Consider the following 21,010-nt stretch of genomic DNA (forward strand, 5'->3'; position numbering starts at 1 on the left):
AGAAAAATTAAATTTATTGCTGTATTCACAATGAATCATTTCCAAGATATTTATTTTCAGAGCACACAGAGTGAGAAAATAACAATGTAATAAGAATAATACAGGCTAAATGCTAAATGGTACAGCTGAGTAAAGTCTATTGCCTGTTTACTGTAAAGGATGTCAGCTTCAATTTCATGTAAGGCATGAATGTTTGCTTGCCCTGTGCCTAACAACTCAGTTTTATTAAGTAATAATAATAAAATAAGTTCACGGTGCTGTCATAATAAAAGCACCTAACATTTTATAAACATACATATTTCATTTACTCTTCAAATTGCATGAATGGCAAGAAAACAGATTTTATGGTGGCTATTAAAATATAAACAATGATCTCAAAATGGATGTAAAGTTTTTTCAGTTTATTTTTTTTTCACTAACTACTCTGTCTGGTTAGCATATCTACTCTCCAACTAACACTGCACTACATAAAAAATAAATGAAAAAATGCAACAAAATTTATATAAAGCCCAACCAAAGTACAATGTACTATAGGTTTATAGAAGCTTCTCATGAGTGGAAGCCAGATAAAAAAAAATAATCATCATCACTGATATAACTGAGTTTGTATAATGACAATTTCTCAAAGGCAATAATTGTACATGGAAATAACAAAGGTAGACAAATTTGTTGCTTTGACATTTCCAAGCATTTGATGGTGTGTCTGTGTGTAGTATAAAGGCCTACTCAGCAAATTACTATGTTACACCCTTTGCAAACTTGGCAGTTTTTCTCTCTAGATGTTTATGCTGTTATGGTGGATAGTTCTGCATTTCAAATTTCTCTACTCAAGAGCTCCTATACATTATTTATCGGTCTTCTACCAGGAGACTGAAGTCCGTCTATGATAGCAAGAACTTCATGAATTGCCAAAATTCCCACTTTTTTTGATGGACAATGACACTGAGTAATAAACCACTATGACTAAACTGATACAAATGAGATTCACCACATACAGGCTGGATTATGAATATTCATATATAGCATTCTTCCTCTCTGTTTTGGTACATCCTTAATATTTAAAAAAAATTTCTTTTATTTTATTTTAACACATATTTATACACAAACACATTTTACTAGTATGTTCAAGTAGTGCTGAATTACATAATCATTTTGCAGAAATTCTTAATTAACTTGTCCTAAAGTCGCAACTAATTTTTATTAATTAAATCTTTATGTAAGAAACACAAGAACTTTGTTGCAAAGTGCAACAATATCCTTCTCCTCTATCTCCCATATAACTAACTTATAAAATTCAATTACATCCATCAATCTTGTACAAACAGAATCAGATGTTCCTTCTAGGGCTGACTTTTAACTTCTTGCCTCTCTTGGCACAAAACTTGGTTTTTTGGAAGCTGAAAATCTGTTAACTGTTATGCATTGTTAATAGTTGTATCTCAAGTCTATCCAACCTTGGAATACAGCTTATACATTTGCAATGGAGCACCTAAAATCTCCCTAAGATCACTTAATGTTATCTAGAAGTGGACATTCCAATTAATTGATGATCCATCTCTTGCAGATTCACTCATAGAACCATTTGTGCTTGTCTGTTCTCACCAGAAGTGAGGTCAGGAAAGATTAAAGAGTTAACTAAGCAGCAAGGCTATAGCTTGCTTATGTCTATTGTGATATAGCTTGGTGTTTTTAGTTCATATATGTATTCCTGATGATGACCTTGATATAAAGGTTGAAACATCAAAGGTTATTTTTCTTCTACGTGTGTTGAGGCTTAAGTGTGCTGTGAAGAATTCATGTTAGAGGTTTAATGGAATATTAACAGCACTGAGAAAGGATTAAAACTAATTTTAATACTTCCAATATTTTGTCTCCATCACAGAGACATCTTCGGGGATTACAAAAACTTTTTGTAACAACAAAAAGCTTCCTCCTCTTTCAGTACCTGGTGTATATAGTGTAGACAAGTTCCTGTAACCTTGTCTACTTCGGACAAACAGGCAGGTCAGCATCCATCCAGTTAAAAGAACACAGTTCTTACATCCGCAAACACGATTATGGTCAGGCTGGCCTTGCAGACCATGTTTTGGATACATCCCACAGGATCTCCTGGAAAAAAACTACCATGCTCCACCATAGTCAATTCAAAAAAGAAAGACTATTCTTTGAATCTGCATCTGCACTCAAGAATCAACCTAATTTAAACAAATACGGTTGCATTAAACATCCCAAAATGTGGGAAACTTTAATTATCAGAGATCCCTCTTTACATCCCAGGCCACCCGCAAATGCCCATAGAGGGCGCACCACCTAGATAGGACTTTAGTTTCACTTTGTATTGTATTTGTGTGTGTGTTGTTACAAAAAGTTTTTGTAATCCCCGAAGATGTCTCTGTGACAAAGACGAAATATTGGAAGTATTAAAATTAGTTTTAATCCTTTCTCAGTGCTGTTAATATTCCATTAAACCTCTAACACATAGTTTCTCACACTGTGGTACATGTACCAGTAATGATACATTACGTTATTTTTGGTGGTACAATTTTTACATAAAATATTTAAATAAATGTATTATGTATTACATTATATAATAATGTAAAAGTTTCATTTACGAATATAAATTTAAAATGTTTTATCCTTTGATTATAAACACTCCATTTGAGATGTACTGATTTTTAATCGGGAAATGCTTTTATGGTGGTACATATATTTTTTGATTCTTATTTATGTGGTACAAAATTTAAAAAGTTTGAGAACCCCTGCTCTAACATGAGTTATTTTTCTTAGTTTTAAGTAAAGTAATTGCTCTAAAATGTGTGTTTATGTGTCTATAATTTCTACAAAATGAATTCCTACTACCATGTAACCCTGAGAGAAAAGAAGTATTAAACTTTAGAATGGAAAAGAATACCAAGTTTTTTAGATGCTGAAGATACTATGGACATGTGTTTATGCCTGGGCATGATATATGTGAAAGTCAGTCCAAGATGAGATAACTGATATTGTTTGATGAGCAGTATGTTATCAAAAGTGAATAGAGTGAAGCATGGTCTTCCTTCTGGAAAGTAAGACAGGGTTCTGTTTTGGAAACATCAAAATTCTCTAAATTATCTTTATCCTATTTCAGAATGTCAAAAAGATAAATGTTTAAAGACATTAGCTATAGAAGATTTTGAAGCTTGAGTTAGCTGATCACTACAAGCCTTTGTAAATGAAGAGGAGGAATAGGGTTACTATCATCAGTAAAACTTCAAATAGCATTGGATGTTAGTGAGATGTATAGGATCATTGATGTATAGGATAGTGTGTGCGCGAAAGTTCAAAGCCTTGGGATATTTTAGCATTGATAGAAAAATCATGAGAGGGAGCCATCAACCATGGCATGTAATGAATGACCAGAGAAGGAACTTGGTAATCCATTCATAGAGAGTAGGAAGAAGACTATAAGATGATAGCTTAGTAAAAAGGCCATGATGCCAGACTTGGTCATATGCCTTGGAAATATCAAGAACAACCATAAACATTTCTCCAGATCTTTTCATGTGTCCAATGATGGGAGATTAGTGAAGAGGTCTTCTGTGGAATGAAAATAGCAGAATCCACAATGATTACTAATGGATTAGTGGGTCTGTAAATAGTGAAGCTTTCTGTTGATGACCTTATCACTTTTGAGAGTGCCTCTGGTTAAGTCACATTTAATGTTGAATTTGAAGGTATTCAGAGATGATTTACTAAATGGATGGAGAGATTGCATCATGATAGTTGTGAGAATTTATCTCAGGGTTACATGGCAGTAAGAATTGATTGCGTAGAAATTGAGACAAACACACATTTTAGAGCAATTACTTTACTTAAAACTAAGAAAAATAACCCTTGATGTTTCAACCTTTATATCAAGGTCATCATCAGGAATACATACATATGAACTAAAAACACCAAGCTACATCACAATACACATAAGTAAGCTATAGCCTTACTGCTCTGTTAACTCTTTAAACTTTCCTGACCTCACTTCTGGTGAGAACAGACAAGCACAAATGGTTCTATGAGTGAATCTGCAAGAGATGAATCATCAATTAATTGGAATGCCCTCTTCTGGATAACATTAAGCTATCCTAGGGAGGTTTTAGGTACTCCATCCCAAATGTGTAAGCTGTATTCCAAGGATGGATAGATTTGAGATACAACTATTAACAATGCATAACAGTGTTAGCAGATGTACAGATGAGTAGTATCTTGAGTGGAAAACTATCAAGTTTTTTGGATGCTGAAAAATCTACAGCTGAGATGTGTTTGTGCCAAGAGAGGCAAGATGTGAAAAGTCAGCCCTAGAAGGAACATCTGATTCTGTTTCAAGATCTGAGTATTATAAACAGTAATGGAAAGTGATGCATGGTCTTTCTAGTAAGAGATGTGACAAGGACTTAATTTTAGTAGTATTCACAATATTATCCCCATTCCACTGAAGGACAGCAAGAAGATGTAGATCAAAGTTTAAGGCTTTGGGTTATGGAAGAACTAGAAGATTCTAATGATTGTGCTACAGAGAATGGATGAGAGTACAGAGCTCTGGGGAACTCAAGAACTGGTAATGAAATCTGAGGAGAGGAACCCATCAACTACAACTCTGAATCAAAAAATTAGAATAATCAAAGAAAATGTGTTGAATGATTTGCAATTCTGATATATTGCATAGAAAATAATTATTACGAAATATGAATTAGCATCATCTAAGTCTACATACTTTGTAGATTATATAACCATTTAAACACACAAAAATGTAATTATAAGAAAATTTTTATTTGAAAACATTCACAAAATTAGAATAATGTGAAAATAAATGCACAAAAATTACAGTCAAAGGGAAACAACATAATTAGTACTTTGTTGCATCCCCCTTAGCTTTTATGACCATTTGTAAACAGTTGGGCATATTATTTACTATCGACTCACAGTCCTTTTTTATCAAAACATACCCATATGGCCTGCAGACTAGAAACAAGTTCATTTTTGTCTCTTGGGGCAATTTCTTGAAGTTGTTTTTTCATAATTCTCCACAAAGGGGTTTAAATCTGGTTAGTTTGCTGGTCAAGGAATTACACTGATTTGTCTTTCTTTGAGCAATCTAGTAGTGGTCTTGGAAGTGTGACAAAAAGCTGAATCTTGCTGAAAAAAGGAAATCACCATCACATAAATCTTCCAATGCCAGTAACATAAAGTGCTCGAGAATTTCTTGGTACACTTTGGAATTGACTCTTTCTTATACAATACACAGCCTACCTGGACCCTTTGCAGTCATACAAGCCCATACCATGACAGAGGCTGCAAATTTCACAGAATGTTTCATGCATTCTTTATCAAATGCATCTTGCTTAAGACACTAAACATGTATCCCTTGATCAACAACAGTCTGTGCTTACACCATTGCACTTTAGCTGCGTTTTGCCTGGAAGTCATACATGGCTTTGTCTTAGGCACTTGTGATTTAAAACCCAATACGTGAAGTCATCTCAACATCATAGATTTAGACACATTCACACCTAATTCTTTTCATCTCCTGTGAAAATATCTTACACTTTGGAAGCAGTTTTTCTTCACGATATTCTTCACTCTTCTCTCATCTCTTGATGTACTTATTACCTTTTGACTGCTACTGTAGTGATTATTTTGAAAACTCTCATGATTAGAATACTGTCTCAACACCCTACTCAAGCTTGCTTGAGAACATTTTAATTCCTTAGCTATAAACTGATGAGTTTGGCTTTCTTTGTGTAGAGACACCATACGAAACTTCTTTTAGCTTCCAATATGTCACTTGTTTGACCTATATTTAGCAAATGACTAACTGAAATCCACATGCAAGCAATTCCTCACACGAGTCAGTCCCACAGCTACTGAAATATAAGCTATTTTTATGCTCCCCTGAAAACCAATCAGAAATATTTTGAACCATGTCAAAAATTATTCTAATTTTGTGAATATTTTCAAATAACAGTTTTCTTATAATTTATATTGCATTTTTATGCCTTTACATGGTAATATAATCTGCAAAGTACATAGATTTAGATTATGCTAATTCATATTTGTTAATAATTATTTTCTATGCAATAAATTAGTAGAATTGCAAATGATTGAACATATTTTCTTTGATTATTCTAATTTTTTGATTTGGAGGTGTATGAAATAACAAATGATCAGAAAGAAGCTGGTGACCTAATTGCCAAGAGTAGAAGGCAGACCATAAGATGATAGTTTGCCGAGTGGATCTCTGCACCAGACCTCATCAAATGACCCCCACCAAAAAAAGGTAAGAGCAACTACACGAGTTTCTCCAAACTTTCCAGGGCTTGAAAACAAAGGTGAGTGGTAATGGCTACATCACTGTGGATCAAAAATGGCAAAACTCTTATTGCTGGTCACTAATTAGATGGCAGGCCTCCAGTAACCCTTATGTTTGAGTGATGTTTGTTGGTGATCATGATTCTTGACAGCACTGAAGTAAGATTTGAAGGCTTGATTTTTGGCATCTAGCTCTTTCAAAATGAGATTTAAATTTGTTGGTTTTATGGCTATTGGCCAGGGCATCTGCTCAGGGGCTCACATTGGTGAATACGGGCATGGCAAACCCGAGATACCCAAGCTAGACCTGAACTTACTTCATGCAATATATACTTGGTATATCATATCTGGAGACTGGTCTTCTACTCTTCTTTCCCTCTACTCTCTCTCTCACTTCTTACTCCTTCTCCCCCAGTGCTATTAGAGCAACTTGAGGGCGAGAGGGTGACTCTTTCCTCTCAAACCATAGTTTCCACTATCTACTAAAAAAAGTGGCTGAATTCAGGTCAATGAGTGGTGGTTGACACGACGAAAACTTAACCATTGAAACCAAATGAACTCTAACCAACCTAAAGATACATGCCGGCTCGCCTGGTCAAACAAGGGTCATGCCCATTATTAGGGAACCAAGATAGTGAAGCCGAAAAATATGCTACTGGAACAAAACATCACCTAATAGACAGGAAAAACATAACAAGCATAGGAACATGGAATGTAAGAACTCTTCACCAGGAAGGAGCATTGGAAATACTACTGCATGAATTAGACAACTACTGATGGGAAGTGATTGGACTCTGCGAAACCAGATGGACTGGAAAAGGAGAATTCCACCATGGACAGTACAAAATCTTAACTTCAGGCAGGGAGGACAACAAACACCAAGAAGGAGCAGTACTTATATTAAAACCAAAGGCTCAAAACTCTCTATTGTCCTACAATCCTATCTTACCTAGGATAATTAAAGCAAGATTTAAAACATCAATCAAATCACTAACTATTATTCAAGTATACTCACCAACTTCGACATCATCAGAAGAAGACATTGAGGAGTTCTATATAGATTTGCAAAAAGCAGTACAACAGACATCAAGTCAAGATCTCCTAATTGTAATAGGGGACTTAAAGCAAAAGTAGGCAAAGACTGGGATACCTGGCCAAGAGTAATCGGAAAGTTTGGGTATGGAGAAAGCAATGAACGTGGCGAAAGACTGCTAAACTTCTGCTCAAATAATAGACTACCAATAACCAACACTCTCTTTAAACATCCAAAACCCCAAAGAAAATGGACATGGATATCACCAGACAGACAAACCAAGAATATGATAGACTATATTATTGTAAACCAAAGATGGAAATCAAGTATCCTAAACTGCAGATCCTTCTCTGCAGATTGTGGATCAGACCATAAGCTAGTATTAGCAAACCTAAGAATAAAGTTAAAATCTGAAAGCACTTTTAGAATCAAAAGGAGACTCAATGTAAAAAAACTACAAGACAACAATATTCTAAGAAAACATCAACTAGAACCTAAACTAAAAACCTGAAGGAACTACTAAAACAGAATATAAACATCGAAGAACATTGGTGCAAATTAAAGGAAATAATATTAAATTTGGCAGAAAAAACAATAGGTTACACAGAAAGAGAAAGTAAAAAGGATTGGATCTCGAATGAAGTAAAAAGGTTAAGCGATCAACGGAAAAGCATGAACTATAACAGAAATGAATATAATAGATTAACCAGAGAAATTAGAAAACTAGTTAAAAGAGACAAGAATAACTGGTTAGAAGAAAAATGCAAAATGGCAGAAAAGCTATAAAAAAAAATAACCTTCATGGATTATATAAACAAAGAGACCAAATTAGTAAAGACACAGACAACAAAAATTATAATGATCAAACACAAAGAGGGACAACTAACTGAGAATAAAACAAAAAGAATGGCCAGATGGGAAGAATACTTCAAAGATTTATATAATAAAAACAGCTACCAGGATATTACGATTACAGCCACTGAAATGGAAGAGGAAACAAATATCTTTACCAAAGAAATAATAGCACACAGCATACAAAAACTCAAAACTAGGAAAGAACCTGGCATGATCAAATACATGCAGAATTCTTAAAGCTGGAAAGGAATAACTTTTAGAACTATTAAAAACATTATTTGAAAGGATCTATAAAAATGAAGCAGTGCCTACTGATTGGACCAAATCAGTCATAACTCCTATATACAAAAAAGGAGATAAAACAGAATGCAATAATTACAGAGGCATTAGTCTCCTCAGTATTCCAAGTAAGGTTTTTACGAAAGTACTCCAAAAACAAATTAAGCCATATACAGAACCGGCACTAGGAGAAGAACAAGCTGGTTTCAGACCAGGGCGAAGCACAATTGATCAACTACTCACCTTAAGACAGCTAATAGAAAAGAGTACAACCAAAGTTGCTACATAAATTTCATACTTTCATCAGGCATTTGATTCAATCTGTAGAAGAGAACTATGGAAAACCATGGAAGAATTTGGAATTCCCAACAAAACCATAAGAATAATAAAGAATCTGTATGAGAAATCTGAAAGTGCAGTACGAATGGAAGACACCTTAACCAACCAATCTTACATTGGAAGAAGCAACCAATAAGGCATTAAGCAATGAAGACTCCGGAATCAAAATATATGGGGAAAATGTGACAAATTTAAAATTTGCAGACATTGCATTACTTGCAAGCACAGAAGAAAATCTACAGCAAATTTCTGATAAAGGGGAGTGTATAAAATCTGGATTAAACATAAATATAGACAAAACAAAAATTATACAAATAGGAAAAAGAAGCACCAATCCGAAAATTGAAATTGATAGTAAGAATCTAGAGTAGGTAGAAAACTTCACCTATCTTGGAGGAGTTATTGAGTACAATGGTGAAATTATAAAAGATATAAACAGATGAATTAGTCAAGCATCTTAAACTTTTGAACGATTTAATAAAATATGGAAGTCAAGAGACATCAAACAAGTAACAAAAGTAAGAATCTATGAAGCAATGGTCCTCCCAATACTCCTCTATGGAAGTGAATGCTGGAATCTCAAGCAGGCTGAAGAGAAAAAATTATTAGTTACTGAAATGGGTTGTCTAAGAAGATTACTTGGAGTATCTCTGCTGGATCAACTAAGAAACGAAGACATAAGGAAATGATTAAAACAAGAAATAACAATAATAGACAAAATCCAAGAAAGAAGACTACAATGGTTTGGCCATGTGACCAGAATGGGAACAAAAAGACTACCATCTAAAGCCCTGAATACAACATTGGAAGGTAAAAGATCCAAAGGACGTCCCAGAATTAGATGGATAGACAAAATAAAAGAGGACCTGAAAACCAAATCACAACAAGCGACACCAAACTGGACAGAATTGTTCGGACAGAACTATTCTGTCCAGAATTGTTTGGACAGAACTATTCTGTCCAGAATAGTTCGGTCATAAACGTGTGGACAGACTTATGTGTTCGTCGAACATGTTGTTTATTATTTTAACGGTATAATAGAACACAGAAACTAAGTAAATAATTAATTTATTAACTTGATGCTGATATTTCGCTGGTGTTATAACCAGCATCTTCAGAGCACAAAACACTGTTTGTCACAATACGCGAGACTAAAACAACATGGTGTACTTAAACAAAATTGTAGCAGCAACACAAAGACTAGAGTCCTGATTTTGGCACCCTCTATCTGAAAAAAAAAAAAAAGCTATCATATATTACTAGAGTCCTAGAAAAGTGCTAGTTTTTTCTTAATATGACTGTCTCCCAGATCTTCGGCAAGTTAATACAGCCATATTTGTTGAGATTTGGAGTGTGTTTTAGGGCTTCTGTCGCCTCTAAGAACAGTCTCTCTGATTTATACGAGTTTCTGTGTAGTACTTTTGTGTTTTTCCAGTTGATCCTGTGTGCAGGGGTATCCAGAGCATGGTCTGCTAGGCCCGACTTCCCATAATGATAATTCCGGACGCATCTTTTATGTTCGCTGATGCGGATGTTCACAGTTCTTCCTGTTTGACCGTAGTAGGGCTTGATTGCATGAGCAGGGTACTTGGTAGACTCCTGGATGTGATAAAGGAGGAATGGTGTCCTTGGGTGAGCGGATGAGGGTGGCTAATTTGCTACATGGTCTGAATGTAGTGCATAGTTTATGTTTATTGAGAATTCTTGAGATCTTTTCGGATGTGCCTTTAATGTAAGGGCTGGTGACTGTTTTGTTGTAGTTCTCTGTGGTGGATGGTGGGAGGGGTTTCTTAGGAGTGTTTAGTATTTTGTTTATTTTATGTGTATTTTAGCTGTTGGCCAAGAAGGTGTGGCGTAAGTGAGTCAGTTCAGCAGTAAGAGCCTTGTCATTGGAGCAGATTGCTCTCGCTCTATGGGTTAGGGTTTTTAATATGCCATATCGTTGAGAAGGATGATGGCGTGATTGTTTGTGTAAGTATCTGCCTGTATGTGTGGGTTTTCTAAAAACTGAAAATGATAAGGAACCATCTGGGAGACGTGTGATGAGTGTATCCAGGAAGGGCAGAGAGTTGTTGGCTTCCAGTTCCATAGTAAAGTGGATTTTTGGATGTTGGCTATTTAAATGTGCTAAGAATGTTTTCAATGTCTAAGGGCCATGTGGCCAAATAGCAAGCACATCATCAACATAGCATAGCCAAAGTGTTGGTTTGAGAGTGGCTGTATTGACTGCTTGTTTTTCCAGGTGTTCTATGTAAAAGTTGGCTGGGGGGAAGGGGGGGAGCCCATGGCTGTCCCATCAATTTGTTTGTGTATTTTTCCTTTCCATGTGAAATATCCTGCATGTACTGTGAATTTGAATAGTTCAAATATATCAGGGGGGAAGTGTGACTTCAGTAGATTGAGGGTTTCTATTAGTGGTACATTTGTGAATAGTGAAGTGATGTCAAAGCTTACTATTAAGTCTGAGCTTTTTAGGGTAAGGTGTTGTAAGATGCTTTTTAGGTGTGCTGAATTTTTGACAAAGGAGGGAGAATTGTTAGTGAGAGTGGCTAGTAGCTTCGCTAAATGTCTAGCCAGTTTGTATGTGGGACTATTTATACTGTCAACAATTGGGCATAGGGGTGTGCCTGTTTTGTGAATTTTTGGATGCTCCATAGATCCTCGGTGTTTTAACATGGAAGGGTTTGAGTTTGTTAACTGTGTCTTTGGGCCAGGAAGTGACTTTTTTCAATAATTTTCGTGCCTTATTCTTTTGTGTGTTGGTGGGATTGCGATCTATAATTTTGTATGTTGACTGATCTTGTAATAGTGTGTGCATTTTGTTTTCATATTCAGTTGTGTCCATCACCACGGTTGCATTTCCTTTGTCTGCTTTTGTTATGGTAATCTGGCTGTTGTTGTGTAGCTCTTTTATAGCAATGAATTCCTTATGTGGGATATTATTTTTGGGAGGCTTGGACTTGATTAGGATGTTGGTCACATCTAAACGTATGTTGTTAGCTATTGTTGGAGGCAGGTCGTATATTCCTCGTTCGATGGACGCCATTATTTCGGCTTTTGGAACTTGCTTGGGAGTTATGGCAAAGTTGTGCCCTCGACTTAAAGCAGTCGTGGCTTCTTTGCTTAAGGTGAGTGACGATAGATTCACGACGACGAGGTCTTGTTGTAATTGCGGTCGTTGTATGCTGAAATATCAGCATCAAGTTAATAAATTAATTATTTACTTAGTTTCTGTGTTCTATTATACCGTTAAAATAATAAACAATAAGTTCTGTCATAAATTAAACTCTGACAGAAGTGGGAAGAGTTCATTCAGCCTCATCATCATCCACATAGATGATGGAAGAGAGAAGAAGAAGAATGGCTATTGCAGAGTACAGTGTAGTATGCATGTGATGCTGGAGATTTTGACTTGAGCCACTTGTGATGTAGTGAATTTTTTTTTTTTTTACTTGACCTCTTTGGCACATTTATTGGAGAACCAATACTTGGATAGCAGTCAGAAATTAGCAGAAAGGGAATGAAGGCCTTCAATGTTGTAAGAATTATTTCTGTTATTCAATTATTCTTCTACCACACAAAAGGACACAAACCTGCAAACAGGCAGGTGAATGTTATTTTACAGTAAAAGGAAACTTGGATGAGGTTACAGTCTGAGTTACTAAGTAGTAAGATTTGAAGGCTTGATTAACCAGTTCTCCTTCTGCAGACAAAGTGCCTATGGACCGGTTAAGAAGAGGTGAAGGTGTCAGCATGGCGGTGAGGATTACCTGATAGTCTAGTGTTTAGGTAGACTGTGTGTGAGGTCACTGCTAATGGCAAATACCCTGGCTTCCATAACAGCTTAAGCTTTAGAGATAGGTAGCCAAAGAAATATAAAGGTTATCAGAATCCAGATAGTAATGGACAGGAAATGAATGAATAAAGTTTAGTAAGGAGAATTTGAACCATAGCATATTAACTGGGAAGTAGGGAAAGAGAATGAAGGCAATTTTGTATCTAGAATAAGAACAAGATTAAGTAATCATAAATATATGTGTCAGCCAGAAGATGCAAATCAGTAATTGACTACATTATTGTAAATTTTAAATTAGCGGAGTTAATTTTAGATGTAAGAACGTATTGAGGTTTTGAATTAAACTCTGATCATTATATGGTATGAGTAAAATTCGGTTTAAATCAAACTGGCTAAAAATACATAAAATTTAAAATTCTTATCAACCGAGTTACAAATTTTTTCATTACAGGATCCCTGGGTTAGACAGCAATATAAAAAATGCACAAACTTCAAAATAGAAACCACTCATGAATCAAGTGACATAGAAGAGGAATGGGAAAATTTGAAACTAATTCTCACAAAAGCAGCAACAGAAAGCTTAGGAATGAAGGGCAAATGTGTTAGAAAAAGAGGACTATTAGACTGGAAAAAATATAAAATATAATAAAAACAAAAAAATGGCACTTACCAGAAATGGCTAAATTCTAAAACAACAGAAGTAGAAATAGAGTATAAAAGAACCAGTGCAATTGCAAAACAAGAAGTAAGGAAAAAACATAGAGAAAGCTGGAACAATTTTGTAACAGAACTAGAAAAGCATATATTTAAGCCACAAACCCAAACCTATAAAGTAATAAAATACACGAATAAAGAAATAAAAGAAAAGATGAAAATACAAACAATAGATTTCGAAAAAATGGGTGACCTATTTCCAAAATCTCTGGACAGATGAGAACATCATCATCAAATTCCTGCCATGTACCCTCAAGGGGGTGTACAAGATATAATAGTACTACATGAAAATTTCACATCATTACTAACTTCCTATTTACAATTTTCCTCCAAATCAGTCTGTTACTTGTCAAGACTCCAACATTATCAGAACTCATATTTCTATCTTCTAAGGCACTTTTTACTGTATCAATCCACCTATAGCAAAACAAGTGGTCCAGGCAACCAGGCAGAGAACACTTGTTTTGCTAATCTTTCCTCGCCCATACTGTTTAAGTGACCATGCTACCTGAGATTAGCTCAGCTAACACATTCCTGGATGCTGACAATGTCAAGTTCTTTCCTAATATCCTCATTTTTAATATGATATTGCCATTGATGCCATCTGTTCAGAGCTCTAATCTTTCTCAGGACTCTCATATCTGCAGTCTCTAGTCTTTGGTCAAGTGTTTAACTTCTGACCCAGCTCTCAGATCCATAAGTTAAAACTAGTTTGAACGCTGTCTTGAATACAGCTAATTTAGTGTTTTGACTAATTTCTCTCTTATTCCATATGAATTTATTCAGTTGACTTCCTACCATATCCGCTTTGTTGATTCTATTGTCTATTTCCATATTTAATAAATAGTCATTTTCTTATCAATCTCTGTTTGCATCAATACTGTTTAAATCCAACTCAACATGTGTGATGAACACATAAGCCTATTCAAGAATTTCAATATTTAATTTACCATCTTCACTAAAAATCATGCCTAAGTAGCTGAAAAGTTTTACTAGTTCCACAGGTTCTCCGTTCACAACACAGTTGACATTTTCAACGATTCTGCCTATTCACATTGTCTTTGTCTTTTTATTGCTGACCTTCATACCATATCTATTACAACAGTTATTCAATTTAGTCAGGGAATCTTGCAGACTTGTAGCAGATTTATTTAGAATTATAACATCGGCCGCATAGAGCAAAGAGCTGACATTAACATCTCCAATTTTGATATCATGTTTAATACCACTTTTCTTCATAATGTGATCAATATTGTCATCCATATGTGATCCATAGGGCAAAGTGGCAGCTGGAGCATATGCACAAATGTCTACCGAGTGTACCAGCCAATAAAAAAAAGTATGATAGGAAAAATAAAAGTATGATTGAACGTAAACAAAATGGAGCGAGTGCTGTATGGAGATTCATTAGTACAGGGTGTAATAGTAGAGAATTTGACAAAATCGTACCAACCTGGTGTGACCATTAAGGACAAGTGAGTCTATTAGGGAACAAAAGCAAAGGGTGAAAGAAATGATAGGGGCGGCAGGTACGAATGATTTAAAAGGAGATAAAATGGAAACGTTAGAGGACCCGAAGGAATTGTTTGAGGTAGCAAAAGAGAAGAGTGAGAGAGTTAGGATGATTAGTCTTTTGCCGCAGTATGACAGTGAAGAGTTTAGAAGGAGGGCCATAATTGCAAATGACTTTATGCAAGGGTTATGCAGGATGAGTGGTGCAGAATTTGTGGATGTGTGGAGTGAGTTCGATGGAGGAAAGGATCTATATAAGATGGATGGTTTGCATTTGAATGAATTCGGTGTAAGGAGACTTGAAAAAGTGTTGTTGAATGAAGTAGATGTGCAGAAGCAGGGAAACTAGATTTATTAAAGGGGGGGGGAGTAGATATGCAGACCTTAGGGAGACAGTTGAGTGTATTAATGAGTATAATATGCCCGAGCGAATAAGGAGGACAACAAATCAGAATGGAATAGTTAGTATAAGGCATCAAGGTAGGGATGGGGCTAACAGGGGTCTGCAATTCATGAATACTAATGTTAGGAATATAAGGAACAAGAAGGAAGAATTTTTGGCCTTGGTTGGCACTTCAAGACCACAGGTTATTGGCATTAGTGAAACATGGCTGACTGAAGATGATATAGCTAGTGGGATTGAATGTGAGTGGTATAGCGTGTTCAGGAATGACAGGGAGAATAAAATGGGGGGAGGAGTATTATTGATTATAACTGATGAGCTGCAGCCAGGGAGAATAGAAGTTGAATTGCAGGATAGAAAAAAGAGCACATTTGAGGCTATTTGGTGTGAGATTGAGGCTAGCAGAACAAAATATACAACTGGGTGCTGCTATAGACCAGGTGATGGAAAAGATGGTGGAGATAGCATGCATAAGCAAATAGAAGAAATTAGTGGAAGGAGGGTAATTATTATGGGAGATATCAACTATGGTGGCATTGATTGGAGGAAGGAGAGGACACATGGGAGGAAGGAAATGGATTTTATGTGGTTATTAAGGGATAACTATCTGCGACAGCATGTAATGGAAAATACTAGGGGTCAGAGAGTGCTTAACCTAGTAACTGCATCTGAGGATTTGACTGTAACGAATATGACCACATCGCCAACAATTGGTGTGAGTGATCACAGGGTCTTGTCTTCGGAGGTGGCTAAAGGTGTGGAATTTACAATTAAGACAGGGTACATGTGGAATTATTGGGCTGGTAAGTATGACAAGCTTAGGAGATTGATTGGTTCAGTGCCATGGCATGTACCACTGCAAGGGCTAGAAGTTGATAGTGCATGGGAGGCGGTTAAGAAGTGTTTGCATGAAGCAATGGCTGACTGTATACCTAGAGTCCGAATAATAAATCAAGTAAGGATTAAATGGATGAATAACACCATTAAGCTTGTGCTGCAAAAAAAAAAAAGAAAACTGTGGAGGGAATTTAAGGAGAAAGGCAACCTGCAGGCACATGAATGGTATAAAGCCCAGGCAGAAGGGTAACAAGTGTGGTAAGAAAAGTAAAAGCAGATTATGAAAGAACACTGGCCATGCAAGGTAAAGAAAATCCCAAACAGTTTTTTTGATATGTTGCAAGTAAAAGAAAAAATGTATACGGCGGATTGATTTTAAAGAATGCCGATGGTAGGGAGGTAACCAAATCAGTTGATATAGTAGAATTACTGAGTGAGCACTTCGCAAGAGTATATCATCCAGGTGATATTATTGCAGAAATGGAAGAACCAACAGCTTATACGGGAATTGTGTGAACAAAGCGGAGGTGAATAGTCTATTCCAAAACCTCAATGTCAATTCATCTGTGAGATTGGATGGTATACCAGTTATTGTCGTACGAGAAGCGGCTAAAGAATTGTCAGTGCCTTTGACCATTTTGTTTAATTTGAGTCTCGGGTCTGGGTTAATCCCAAGTGGGTAGAAAGAGGGGAAAATAGTTCTACTGCATAAAGGAGGTTCCAAGACTGCTGTTGAAAATTACTGACCTATCAACATATCAGGAGTCGTTGTCATGGTCTTGAAGAAAGTAATCAAGAGGAAAATACAGGAATGGATAGATGAAAATGGGATACTGTATGGGGGACAGCATGGTTTTGTGAAGGATAGATCATGCCTTACTAACTTGCTCACGTTTTATAACACAGTGATGGCTGAACTGGATAAGGCCTTTGACAGGATACCACATGGAATTCTAATCATTAAACTGCAGCATATGGGGGATATAAGGGTTTCTATAAGATTAATTCAGAAGATATTTTTGAGAATAGGACTGGTAGTTGGAGGACTAGAGGCCATCCATGGAAGCTTGGTAAGAGTGTGGTTAGCAAGGGTGTTAGAGCTAGGTTTGTCACTTGGAGAGTGGTAAATGAATGGAATAAGCTGCCAGAGTCTGTTGTTGGTGCCATGACTGTAAATGAGTTCAAGGTGAAGTATGATAGATACTGTGTGAATGTTGAATAGTTGTTCTTGCCTTGATGTTGGACCTCCCTCGATGAGTCTAAGGATTCCTTGGAGCTGCCTGTAATAATAATATAGATAATGAATAACAGAGGGAATAAAGCACATCCTTGTCTGACACCAGATTTGACATTAAACCTTCTTCCTGTACTTCCTCCAATTCCAACTGCTGACTTACAACTCAAATAAAGACCAAGTATTGATCGATATAATGCCCCATTGACACCATATAACTGCAGCGTATTGAATAGCTTCTCTCTTGGCACCTTGTCATATGCCTTTTCCAGATCTACAAAACTTAAATACAGATCTTTGTTATATTCCCATGCTTTCTCGACTATTTGTCGTAAAGTGAAGATCTGATCCTGACAGCCTCTATTTGGCCTGAATCAAGCTTGTTCTTCACCAAGCTTTTCTTCCACAATTCTTCTCAACCGTTTCTCAAGTATACTCGCATAAATCTTACCAGGAACACTCAGTAGGGAAATACCTCTGTAATTCTCACATTCAGTTTTATTTCCCTTTTTATATGTGGGAAATATGAGAGCTACTCCAATCATCAGGAATTTGTCCCTCTTTCCAGGCCTTCTTAACTATGATTTGTTGTCCTCCTTATTCGCTCGGGCATATTATACTTATTAATACACTCAACTGTAAGCCACTATAAGACTTTTATACCACCATACTTCAGCATACTGCCTTTCCACATTTCAAGACTTTGATGGCTTTTTCAATTTCAAGTATGGATATGTATTCCTGACTGTATGCCTGTTGAGTGTTTTTTACCACTGTGCTATCACTGCTTGTTTCATTTAGCAATTTTTCGAAGTAATTACTCCATACTTCAAGGATATCTTTTTCTCTTGTTTTCATGTCAGCTTTATCATCTCCAATTCCTTTTACAGCTCTGTTTCCTCCATTTCTAAGCTTCTTCAACAACCTCCAGAATATTTTGCCGCCTTCTTGATATTTATTTTCTATGTCCTTACCAACGTCTTCCAATGACTTTTGTTTAGCTAGTTTAACACAGTGTTTAGCTTTCTTACATTTGTCTCTGAGAGCACAAGCTAACTTATTTCCCAGGAACTTATGATATGCTTTCTTCTTTTCTTTCACTGCCTCTTCAACTTCCTGTGCCCACCATGGAGTTCTGATTTTGCTAACCTTATAGACAACCTCACCACATGTCTCTCTGGCTGAATCAATCAAGGTTTTCTTCAAGGCTTGCCACTGAATCTCCAAGGTTTGGTTCCTGTTCTCAAACTCCTTCATTTTTTCTTGAATAATCTTTGTTTATTTTAGTCTACAGTTCACATCTGAGAGCTACTCAACTTTTATTTGCTTTAAAACTTTCATACATGTTATTCTTTTCAATATGAAATTCAATTTTATCCTGCTCAAGACTAAATAGTGATCACTTCCAATTTCAAATCCTCTGTACACTCTGGTGTCCTGCACCAGGGAGAAAACATCACCATCAACAATAACATAGTCAATGAGACTTTTCTTATTCCTTGCCTCTTCTCTCCATGTGAATTTGTGCACATTTTTATGCTGGAACATGGTGTTAGTAATAACCAGTCCATGTCCTGAGCAGAAATTCAACAGGTATTTGTCATTATTATTAGCTTTGCTCTTTTCTCCAAATTTTCCCAAAAAATTTTTGTATGTCTGCCAATCATTTCCTACTATGCTATTTAGATCCCCAACAAGGACCAACTTTTCCTTTTACATTGTGTCAGTTGCTTTCTCTAAAGCCTCAAAAAAAGTCCTCCACTTCTACTTTAGTAGAATCTTCTGTGGGACCATAGGCACAAATAAGTCTCATTGTCCAGTTCCCCATTCTGATATTCAGATGAGAACAATGAAATAAAATTTTATAAAACAAAGAATGACCTAACAGAAAATATCACAATGTTAGAACTGAAAAATACAATAAAGAAGATGAAAAATAGCTAAACACCAGGAGAAGACAATATAAATATAGGATTATACAAAAATGCAGGTGAAAAATTTGATGAAAGACTTCTAAAATTTTTTAATATGGTTTGGATGTCTGAAAAAACTCCTAACTCCCAATAACTATAGCAGAATTAGTCTGCTAAATAAAGGATATAAAATATATGTACGAATATTAGAAGAAAAGCTAAACAGTATTGCAGAAAACTACTAGAAGAATAAAACGGTTTCTGAAAAGGCCAAACCTGTATAGATCCAATTTTTACTCTAAAATTATTAATAGAAAAGAGAAGAGAATTTCAAAAAGAAACACACATAGCCTTTATTGATTATGAAAAAGCCTTTGACAAAATTTGTTTAACTGATTTAAATATACCAAACCAACTTTTACAATCCATTCAAGAAATATATACGGGAAATAAAATAGCAGTTAAATTACAACATTTCAGAATCAAAAAATATATCAAGAGGAGTACAAAAAGCATGTACCCTCTCACCTCTGAATTACAATATATATATATAAACTTATAACAATCTGGAAACAGTATAACCCATTTGGTATACAAACAACCCCACAAATGAAGATAAATACTCTACTATTTGCAGATGATCAAATAGTATTAGCTACATCAGAAGATGATTTACAAAGATCACTAAAATCATTAAATGATATCTCTAAACAATATAATATGACAATATCTAAAAAAAAAATAATGGTATTCAAAAGGGAAAACCCAATAAGAAGTAAAATAGTGATAGATAATAAAATATTAGAACAAGTAAATACTTTCAAATACAGTCATACCCCGACTTACGCGAATCCGGAGTTACGCGGTTTCTTATATGTATGTATTCCCGTCTCGCTTCACCACTAGTCGTATCTTTCAGGTGCCGGCTGCATTCGCAAGTGTCGCACATGCTGTGAACGAGCACTGACGTGTTTCGCGCAGTCTCCATTCATACACGATTTTTATAGTCTACAAAAATTGTTTTGTTTAATGCGATTGTTTAATGTCATGTTCTTGATAAAAATTTTATCACATAAAAAATAATAATGTCATCCAAAAGAAGCAAGTCCGATTCTTCTACTGCTAGCAAGAATAGAAAAACATTGACTTTGGAAACAAAACTCAACATTATTAAGGATTTTGAAGGCGAAATAAAAATTTGTGAGCTAGCAAAGAAGTCGATCTGCAGGAATCCACAGTAAGAACAATCATAAAAGAAAGGTTTACAGATTTTGGAGGACATAGATTCTAACGAGGAACGAATTGTAGCCACAAGGCAAGGAATAAAAAAATCATTAGCTTGCTATGAAAAAATTTTGCGTTGCAAGAAAAAGACATTATGCCATCAGACGAATCTATTAGATTTTATGAAACCATCGACATCGAAATAACTTTCTTTTTTTTTTATGTACGAAAAATTACAATTATGATTATATTTCTTAAAAAAATAGGTGTTTTTGTAAACCTTTGGTCCCAATTGTATGTTTGTATATATAAATTACATGCAAAATTATACCCCGAGTTACGCGCTTTTTGGTGGTCCCACCTACCATGTATCTTCGGGGTTTTAAATCCAAGACCCTCAATCCTTGTGTGCCCTCTGTTACATACTGCTTGCTATCTCATCATCCCAATCTATATTGTCATAATTAAAATCACCAATAATGATCATAATTTTCCTATTTGCTTGGCTAAATTGTTTATACATTTCCTGGTC

At 35.6% G+C, this 21,010-nt stretch overlaps 1 protein-coding gene across 1 annotated transcript in view; it reads right to left on the bottom strand.

Moving 5' to 3' along the window:
* The window catches only part of LOC150097624 (uncharacterized), a 350,600-nt gene that overhangs the window by 558 nt on the left and 329,032 nt on the right, over positions 1–21,010 (bottom strand). The gene's annotated exons all lie outside the window — the stretch shown is intronic.

The sequence above is a fragment of the Typopeltis vanoorti genome, chromosome 17 (genome assembly GCF_054136105.1).
Source record: "Typopeltis vanoorti isolate ZY-2024b chromosome 17, IOZ_Tvanoo_1.0, whole genome shotgun sequence".
Classification (NCBI taxonomy): domain Eukaryota; kingdom Metazoa; phylum Arthropoda; class Arachnida; order Uropygi; family Thelyphonidae; genus Typopeltis; species Typopeltis vanoorti.